Raw genomic sequence first — 11,173 nt, forward strand, 5'->3', positions numbered from 1 at the left:
TCTTCCTGTTAAAAGGGAGTTTTTCCTTCCCACTGTAGCCAAGTGCTTGCTCACAGGGGGTCGTTTTGACCGTTGGGGTTTTACATCATTATTGTATGGCCTTGCCTTACAATATAAAGCGCCTTGGGGCAACTGTTTGTTGTGATTTGGCGCTATATAAAAAAAAAAATTGATTGATTGATTGATTGACCTTGTGTCATTAAAGTATGTGGTGCTGGTTAAGCCAATTTGATTTCTAAGTTTATACTTGATAGTATTGTCATTGCAGAATTGTTGATGCAATGTAATTTATTTTTCGTTGACGTTGTGTCATTAAAGCATGTGGCACTGGTTAAGCCAGTTTTCTAAGTTTATACTTGATAGTATTGTCATTGCAGAATTGTTGATGCAATGTAATTTATTTTTCATTGACCTTGTGTCATTAAAGCACGTGGCGCTGGTTAAGCCAGTTTTCTAAGTTTATACTTGATAGTATTGTCATTGCAGAATTGTTTATGCAATGTAATTTATATTTCTTTGACCTTGTGTCATTAAAAACTGTTGTGCAGGTCAAGCCAGTTTGATTTCTGGAGGGGTGGTGTTGCATATTGATTGAGTAGTGGCAAAGTCCTTGTCCTTTTATGGCTAACAAGACCAGACACTATCTAAGTTCATGAGGGTAGAGCCAAAACTTCACTTCCAGTGATCACTGGGACATAAAAACTGCATGTATAAAATCCCTGGTGAATTTTGGTCGTGGAAATGTGTAGTAGTTTTCTTCCAATTTTCTTTATTGTCTTTACCACCTTCTGGGGAGCCTGCAGTCCTGTATGCACAGCTAATAAACCACAATTGATGGTATTAGAAATTCTGCATGATTTGAGGTGCTTTAGTAGGTGTGAACCTTGAGTTTTTAACTTTGTAATAAGTTTCATCTAACTTCAAGTGCAATATGTTGGGCAAATAATTATAGTAAATTGTCCATTTCAATATAAACATACAATTTACATATAAATATGTCCCCACAAGTGACATATAAATCTGTGTGAAGTATGCAAATTATGTCTGCTGTTAACAGATTGACTCATTTTACAGGAAGTCCCCATATTGCATGGTGGTATCATTACATTTACTTTTTAAAGGTTTGAAGGCATGTTTAGGCTCACTAACCAATGGCTTCTTTACCAAATTTTTTTCATACTTAAAGGACCTCTAGAAAGGGTGGTCCCCACAAATGATGATTGCAAACTTGGTCCCCACAAATGATGATTGCAAACTTGGTCCCCACAAATTATGGAAACAAGTATGTGTGTGCAAGACAGAGACAGAATGTGTGTGTGAGAGAGAGAATGTGTGTGTGTGTGTGTGTGTGTGTGTGTGTGTGTGTGTGTGTGTGTGTGTGTGTGTGTGTGTGTATATGAGAGAGGAGCGACTTACCTTAATGAGGCGAAGAGCTGCCAAACAATCAATTCCACAGCCGAGACTCGATCCAGAAAACTTTTGTTCAAATCCTCACTGAAACTTTGTCTCCGTTATGGCAGTCGTCCTGCTATGAACTATTCAGCGAAGCAGTTTCTGCATTTTTTTCTCGCAGACCTGAGCGCAATGTGCGACCACATGCCTCTGTAAAAAACAAACAAACAAACTCAAAACTACAGCAGACTTAGCTCCATTCGTAAGAAGTGAGTCCGGGAGCTGGGTTTTGTTGGCGTCGTGCTGCTTCTTTTCCACCTACCAAACTCCAAGCTCCCTACGCGATTGCAGCCAAATAAATAACCCAAACATCGGTGGGGTTTTTGTTTCCACCAAAAACAGCAGCACTTTGATAAATCCAGGGGCGAAAATTCTATTGCGGGTCACCCCCGCCCAACCCCTTAAATTTGGCAATGCTGATTGGCCAAATATTTATTATTTTTCCTTAGCAACCACACACAATTGGTCCAGGGGCGAAAATTCTATCGCCCACAAGATATTAAATTTGGTGATGCTGATTGGCCAAATGTTTATTATTTTTCCTTAGCAACATACACACTTGGTCATTTTGCTGCACTTCAAAGAACTCTGAGTGATTGCCCAAGAAGAGAAATGATATGTTCTGTCGGTGTAAATAAATGCACTGTTGAATGAGAGTCACTCGATGGAGATGTTGTTTTAATAATTCCCATTACATGTAGGCACATACTATACATTGATAATACTTAAAAAAAAAATATATATATAATTTTTCCACGGCAGCACGGTGGGTTAGTGGTTAGCACTGTTGCCTCACAATGAGAAGGTCATGGGTTCAATTCCCGCCTGTGGCCTTTCTGTGTGGAGTTTGCATGTTCTCCCCGTGTTTGCGTGGGTTTCTTCCTGGTGTTCCAGTTTCCTCCCATATCGAAAGACATGCGGGTTTGGTGGATTGGAATCTTTACATTGTCTGTAGGTGTGCGAGTGGGTGTGAATCTATTTGTCTGTTTGTGGCCTTGTGACAGACTGGCATCCTGTCCTGGGTGTACCCTGCCTCGCGCTCTATGACTGCTGGGATAGACTCCAACCCCCCTGTGACCCTTAATTGGACTAAGCAGTTGAAGATGAGTGAGTGTGTGTATAATGTTTCCCCCCCACATCTGGAAGGGCAGTGCCTGAGCGCCCCCTATGAGCCAGCTGCATTTGGTGTAATAGAACAAAGAAGGATTTTCATGCAGGAGCCCCCAGTCTCCCATGTACCTTCTGACTCACTGTAAATTTCATGTCTGCTTGTAAGGAAAACTCTGTTATGCTCCACCATGAAGCTGTATATATGATGCAAAATTTGCACTGCAGTTTGCAAAATCACAATTAAAATATATAAATTGTAATGATTATGGAAATAATAACAGCCCAGTAATAATATAATTATGGAATTATATGGAATGGTATTATCAGTAGTGTACAAAAGCAGTCCAACTAGAAGCATATCATGTGAAAAATGAACACTAAAGTTTGTTTCACTGGATGCTAGTTTTTCCATGTGATACAAGATTGTCAAAGTTGCCCTGACAATTGCTGATTTGGTGATTGGATCTCTTTATTATCTGTTGTGCAATTTCAACAAATTGCTGCTCAGTTACATTCAACTCAGTTTTCTTTATGTAGCTGAAAATGGCTGTGACTCAGAGGTCCATAAAATAGACACAGCAAATGTCACCCTCTGCCCCTGGAATTATTTAAAGGATGAAGAGAACTTCATGACCAGACATGCACTGTTACAGTTACTATGAAACATAATAACAGCAGAATACAACAGAAAATGTGAAAGTTATAAAAGGGACTTATCAGAGAGGAATGGGTTCAGATGTTACCTGGTAAAGAAGGACATCTGCAAGGAAAGGACAGACGTTTCTGTCATCTAAAGATTGGGATTGTAGCAAATGTACATTATTTTTTACCTCAAATTAATTTGGGGCTCCACCTGTTGATCTAAACGGTTATCATGTCAATATTTGTACTATCAGCCAACAGGAAATAATAAAACCCTAAAGAGCATATGGCTGTGAGTATTATTTACCTTTTTTTATGTTAAACCGACCTGTTATGGTCTTCTGAAACAGTTGATAGATGTATTTTATAACTTAAAAATGGGACAGATGCTAACACGTTAGCATGTCTATGACATTTTCAATGTTAAGTTAGCATTAAGCAGTTGTAGCTGTCAAGCGTTTGTTGTTGTGAAAGAGTCAAATGTATTACAAATTGTAATATTTTTTAAATTTATTTTTGTTTATATATTACTAATAATAGCAAGCACAACAATAATAGTAATAATAACTAATCTAATGATTATATAGAATTTTTAAACACAACAGAAAATATAAAACCAACTAACAATGAACATACATAAATACATACATACATACAGAAATAAATAAGCGTTTCCTGTGAACACCTAGTGTCTCCTACACCTCCATTTCATCCCTGTCTTATTTAAGTTTAATGACAGTTTGTTTTGGTCAAACCATATTTTCAATGTGTTAATTTCTTCAGTGATTTCCTACAGAACTATCTGCCAAGCTAGAAAACTGCTGCATCCTAGTAAGACCAGAATACTACTGGAATAAGGAAAGTTGTTTTTTTTTTTCTCACTAAATGGATGCTGCACTCACTGCAGTTTATTGTCTGGAATAGTCCCAGATTGCATTTCAGAGCTTCTAGAATTCAAACATTTTCATGCACGTGGTGTTGGGGGGTAATTTTGGGTTTCAGCTTTTTTTTTTTCACCACTTTCATCCCTGAATATGTGAAATCGTGAGTCACTTTTGTGCGGATTAAAGTTAGTAACTGGGACTCCTGTCTTGTTGCGAGAAAGAAACGAGAATCATCCTCCGTTCTGTTCACACAGCTCCAAATGCTGCGCGGCTCTCTGCCGAGTCAAGTTAGAACGATAGAATCCAGTCGGAATTAATAACTTCAAATCAAAACACCATTTTGTTTATTTTTATTTATGTCCAGAGATCAAGGATACAGTGACCAATTTCATATTTATTTACTTTAAGACTCAATGAAATACATAGAAAACCTGTAAAGCCTACTTTTAGCACAAAATTCACAAGAGGTATCAATAAGGGAATCGATAAGGAATCGGATCAATAAGCAGAATCAATAATGGCATCGATATCGATAAAATCTTATCAATACCCATCCCTACTCAGTGCTCTCCTCGAGTCAGCCCTCTACCTCAGGAGATTTTGTTTTAAGTTGTGTTGAGTGATATTTTTTTAAGCAAAAATGTTGATTGTGATAATAAAGTATTTTGTTGTCACATACAATGTTTGGCGAAATTCTATCTTAGGTCTTTTGGATCCTTTGGATCTATGAAGCTTAAATATGAAAAAGTATCGGTATCGTTATCAATATCGGCGATACTGGGCCTGTATTTACTAGGTATCGGATCAATACCAAAATTCCCGGTATCACCCACCTGTAGCAAATACAGGTTTGACACCTCTGTTTTAACCATACATTAAGACAGTAAATTGGTATTAAAAATTACATAATTAAAAGGCTTGAGTTCCTCTTCAAAAAATGTTGAGGTCTAAGGTTCTTAAAACATTCTGGACTCAAACACCATTCTAATTAATTATACAAGCTTGACTTACTTTATTACCACCTTTGAAAAATGTCAGCTACCTATTTTATAACAACTACCCGGTCTAGAGCCCGTGGATCCCCACAGGCAACACGCTAGTTGAATATAATCGCACTAGAAGCAAAACATGATAACCACAATATCAAAAAGCATATTGACAAGACTATCCAAATTCTAAATACATTCAGTATAACACATTCAGAGATAATTTGGGTTAGAGATTCCATCTTTGGTTGATTACAATAATCCACAAAAAGGTTTTTTTTTTTTTTTTCAAATAATAAGACAAAAAGACAGATTCCTTTTTCCTTCTTTTTTTCCAAACCCTTAATCACATTTTGAGGTGTCCATGTCCTTTCAAACCTGTGAAAAGTGGGAAGATGAAACTCTTCTGAGATCTGTGCAAATTTTCAAAGTCTTCAACAAACACAAGGTCCTTGACAGATCCTTGCCTGGTCCAATGGCTGGGAAATTCCAGATAATTGGGGTCTGAGGACCTGCTGTAGCCTTCATCCATCTTCACAGTCGCTGAGTGATAAGCCATGACTTCCTCCACCGATGAGAACTTCTTATACGAGGTCTGTCCATAAAGTATAGGTCCTTTTTATTTTTTTCAAAAACTATATGGATTTCATTCATATGTTTTTACGTCAGACATGCTTGAACCCTTGTGCGCATGCGTGAGTTTTTCCACGCCTGTCGGTGACGTCATTCGCCTGTGAGCACTCCTTGTGGGAGGAGTCGTCCAGCCTCTCGTCGGAATTCCTTTGTCTGAGAAGTTGCTGAGAGACTGGCGCTTTGTTTGATCAAAATCTTTTCTAAACCTGTGAGACACATCGAAGTGGACATGGTTCGAAAAATTAAGCTGATTTTCAGTGAAAATTTTAACGGCTGATGAGAGATTTTGAGGTGATACTGTCGCTTTAAGGACTTCCCACAGTGCGAGACGTCGCACAGCGCTCTCAGGCGGCGTCATCAGCCTGTTTCAAGCTGAAAACCTCCACATTTCAGGCTCTATTGATCCAGGACGTTGTGAGAGAACAGAGAAGTTTCAGAAGAAGTCGGTTTCAGCATTTTATCCGGATATTCCACTGTTAAAGGAGATTTTTTTAATGAAAGACGTGCGGACGGGTCTGCGCGTCGGCTCGCAGCCGCCGCGACGCTCCGCCACAGGAAAAACACCTCTGTTGGAAGCCTTAAGGACAAGTTGGAACATGTCCAGCTGTTAAACAATTTCTCATATGCTCACTCCACTGAAAGCCATCAAAAGCCGCCTGGATTTTACAAATGGTTATCAACACGGAGGTGTTTTTCCTGTGCCGCCGCTCCGCGCCGGCTGCGTCCCGACGCGCGGACCCGTCCGCACGTCTTTCATTAAAAAAATCTCCTTTAACAGTGGAATATCCGGATAAAATGCTGAAACCGACTTCTTCTGAAACTTCTCTGTTCTCTCACGACGTCCTGGATCAATAGAGCCTGAAATGTGGAGGTTTTCAGCTTGAAACAGGCTGATGACGCCGCCTGAGAGCACTGCACGACGTCTCGCACCGTGGGAAGTCCTTAAAGCGACAGTGTCACCTCAAAATCTGTCATCAGCCGTTAAAATTTTCACTGAAAACCAGCTTAATTTTTCGAACCATGTCCATTTCGATGTGTCTCACAGGTTTAGAAAAAATTTTGATCAAACAAAGCGCCAGTCTCTCAGCAACTTCTCAGACAAAGGAATTCCGACGAGGGGCTGGACGACTCCTCCCACAAGGAGTGCTCACAGGCGAATGACGTCACCGACAGGCGTGGAAAAACTCACGCATGCGCACGAGGGTTCATGCATGTCTGACGTAAAAACATATGAATGAAATCCATATAGTTTTTGAAAAAAATAAAAAGGACCTATACTTTATGGACAGCCCTCGTATAGTGTTCCTTTAGGAAACACATCTAGATATAGATCACTTTAGACTCAATTATCCATGGGTAGGTGATGTTTTTCATTCATCTTTTAGTTCTAAAGCCAGACGAGTAGTGATCTTAATTAATAAGAAGGTTCACTTCAGAACTTGGCAGCATGGTGGCTTAGTGCTTAGCACTGTTCCCTCAAAGTAAGAAGGTCATGTCATCGATTCCCACCTGTGGTCTTTCTGTGTAGGGGTTGCATGTTCTCCCTGTGTTTGCGTGGACCACACTCTGAGGACCACACCCACCAGAAGAGGACCAGCAGATGTCCATTTCTTGCATTTGCAAGTATGTAGGTCCTTGTTGGTCACACCTAATTCTGTTACCTTTCCAGCTAGGCTGACCTCTGTGGGCTCACAGTCTAAAATGGGAAAAGGGCTTTTGCAGGACAAAAACAAACAAAAACAGAAATCCAAAATTTGTGTTATGTGTCGGACGCAGCTCGGAGAACCGACCAGCGTTTGAAGGACCCAGTATGAAATAAGCAGAGCACGGTACAAAGGCTAACTGAATTTAATACATAACAGTGATACAAAATATAACAAAAGAAAGTGCGGTCTGGCGTGGTGCGCTCCCAGCAGCGCTAACGGTCTGGAGCCAGAAGCTGTTCGGACCCAAGGACCCCGCCGACACCCCCCAGGTGGCCGCAACAAACCGAGTCTGTGAAAGAAGGAATCATTATGTGAGTCCACACTCTACACACAGAGAGAACACTTAAAGGTGTACAAACAGCAAACACTTCCTGGCTTGATTACTAATCAGCTTCCCAACCTGCAGGCATGGAACATCCAGTTCACAAAACTCCACTGCAGTGGAAGCCGATACATGACTAAGGTACAGCTCAATATAATAAGGTGTGAGGGACACCACATTTACTGACTGTATAAATGTTAGTCACAAAATCTAACGTACCTCAGGAAGTGTGCTGACGAGCGTGAGACCTCACCCCCTCCTCTTTCACAGACCGTGCATCAAACCCTGGACGTTCTCTGCATCCACTGATGATGAGATGGCTCCCGAGACGACGATCTCACCCGTCTGGTCACAAGGTCGAGTCTCTGGCAAATACACACTGTATACTCCAGTCTTAAATGCCACCATGTTCCAATCCATATAGATGCACCTCAGCTGTGAGTCCTGACGAGCTGCAGGTGATCAGGGTGAGGTCCTGATAACCTCAGCAACACAGCCACTCAGTCCCAAATGCAAGCCACCTGGAAGGAAAAACAAAAGACAGAAACAAAAAGGCAGCCAGGCCCCCCAGCCATACAACAATTTGTATCAGTTCCTCATACATTTCCTTGATCTGCGATGAGGTGGCAGGTGTTAATAGTTGGAGACTTTAACATGGGGTCCACAGGGACTGACTTGCTTTTGGAACCAGCTTCAAGTAGTGGTGATTCAAGGAAATGTAAGATTTTTTTTTCACTTCCATGTTGGCTTCAATTATCAGGGCTGGAGGTTGGGACTTGCATCCTGCTGGCGATGGAGGAGAGCTGAGCAGACGCAAGCACAATGTAAATAGGCACAATAGAAGCCTGTCTCTAAAACCAGTAAACTGAAATATTTTGAAAAGAAACAGTCAGATCAGGCAGATTTAGTCTGTCAGATCAGGCAGATTTAGTCTAACAGCATTTTATTAAATGATTCTAATGCATATGTCTGCATAATAATAATTATAGTAATAACTACGAGGTCTCTTAGATAATAAACCGACCCTTTTATTTTTTTTTAACTATATGGATTTGAATGACGTGCGATTACACCAATCATGCTTGAACCCTCGTGCGCATGCGTGAGTTTTTTCACGCGTCGGTGACGTCATTTCCCTGTGGGCAGGCCTTGAGTGAGATGTGGTCCCACCCTCTCGGCTGAATTCCTTTGTTTCACACGCTGCTCGAGACGGCGCGCATTGCTTTATCAAAATTTTTTCTGGACCTGTGAGGAATATCCGAGTGGACACTATTCGAGAAATTAAGCTGGTTTTTGGTGAAAAGTTTAACGGCTGATGAGAGATTATGGGGTGTTTCTGTTGGTGTAAGGACTTCCCACGGAGCGGGACGTCGCGCAGCGCTTCCAGGCACCGTCGTCGGCCTGTTTCGACCTGAAAACATCCTAATTTAGGGCTTAATTCACCCAGGACATCGTGAGAGAACAGAGAAGATTCAGAAGAGGCCGGCATGAGGACTTTATGCGGACATTCCACTGTTTAAGGACATTTTTTAATGAAAGACGTGCGCGCAAATTCGCCGAGTCGTTTCCGTGACGACTTGGCGAATCTATGTGCGCCGCGACAGGAAAAACACCTCCGTGTTGAAAACCATTTGTAAAATTCAGGCGGCTTTTGATGGCTTTCAACAAGTGAGTAACTGAGAAATTGTTTAACAGCTTGGGCATGTTCCATCTTGCCCGTTAAGGTTTCCAACGGAGGTGTTTTTCCTGTCGCGACCCACCGCGGTCGGGTCTGGCCCGACATGCGACTCTGCCCGCATGTTCTTTCATTACAAAATGTCCGTTAACAATGGAATGTCCGAATAAACTCCCCATGCCGACTTCTTCTGAAAGTTCTCTGTTCTCTGACGACTTCCTGGGTCAACAGAGCCTGAAATGTGGAAGTTTTCAACTTGAAATGGCGAGACGCTGCCGCCTCGAAGCGCAGATCGCCATCAGGCGCCGTGGGCCGTCCTTACGGCGACACTACCAGACCAAAATCTCTCATCAGCCGTTAAAATTTTTACCGAAAACCAGCTGAATTTATCGAATGGTGTCCACTCAGTTGTGCCTTACAGTTTTGAAAAAATTTTGATCAAACAAAGCAACAGTCTCTGAGCCATTCCTAAACAATGAAAAAATTGACGAGAGGGTGGGTGACTCCTCACTCAAAGACTGCCCACAGGCAAATGACGTAACCGACAGGCGTGAAAAAACTCTTGCATGCCCACGAGGGTTCAAGCATGTCTGATGTAATCACACGTGATTCAAATCCATATGGTTTTGAAAAAAATAATAAGGTCGGATACTTTTCTAATAGACCTCGTATGCTGACTGCGAGTCAGACATGTAGGTCACTGTGTGGGTTTATTGAAAAAGTTTCAAATGACTGTGCCAGTGCACCATCTGTACAGAAGCTGATTGCAAGACTCAAAAAAAAAAAAAGGATACTGTGGAACTGGGCCACATTTTCCTTCTAGGTCCACAGACAGAAAGAAAGAGAAAGGGAAAAAACAATAGACTGGCTAGTGTTCCATTTTCTGTGATACTCCCTCTGAAATTTCCTTAACTTTTCTTTGTTATCTGGCCTGATGATGCTGTTTGAGTACAAAGGATGTAGAAGGATTTTAGATACTATGTTATATACTTATTGTTTCAAGTCTGCAATTGTATCAGATGAGCTTTTTTATTCTGCTGGAGTAATCCTGTGACTGTGGGCTCTCACACTAATTACACAGGATTAGCTTTGTCGGCACACTAAATCCCAGCAATGTGTGATGTGACCAAAATTAGAATGACTTTGAATATTTGTGATAAAAGTAGCCTAAACTCAAACTCAGATTGATTTGTGCAGGTCTTCCAAATACTACATTGCTAAAGGCACCAATGTTGTACACAACCAGTGTTGCCACAGTTACTTTGATAAAGTAATCCAATTACTGATTACTGATTACTCCTTGAAAAAGTAACTTAGTTACTTTACTGATTACTCAGTTGTAAAAGTAACTAAGTTAGATTACTAGTTACTTTTTTAGTTACTTTCCCCAGCTGCTGACAACAACCCTCTGCCACCTCAACATGACAATGATACCTGTTTTGCCAAAACTCACTTTATAGTCACCCTTTCTTGACTTCAATGAAAATAAATACTTGTTTTATAAAAAGTAAAATAATCTTTCTTGACCTCATATTTAACTGTTGACAGCACTGTAACAGTAAAACTTGCAATTTCTAACCTACATTGTTTATAAATGTAACTATTAAATTCTAACATTTTTCTAACATTTAAATTCTCTATAAACATTTTACTTGTCAAAATTATTATTATTTTAAGTAGTATTAGCAGTTGTAGTAAAAAAATGGCTTCAAAACTGGACCTTTAATCTAGGGGTGTTGTGGGGGAGGGGGGCACATCCCTGC

Source organism: Thalassophryne amazonica, chromosome 3 (assembly GCF_902500255.1).
Source record: "Thalassophryne amazonica chromosome 3, fThaAma1.1, whole genome shotgun sequence".
Lineage (NCBI taxonomy): Eukaryota > Metazoa > Chordata > Actinopteri > Batrachoidiformes > Batrachoididae > Thalassophryne > Thalassophryne amazonica.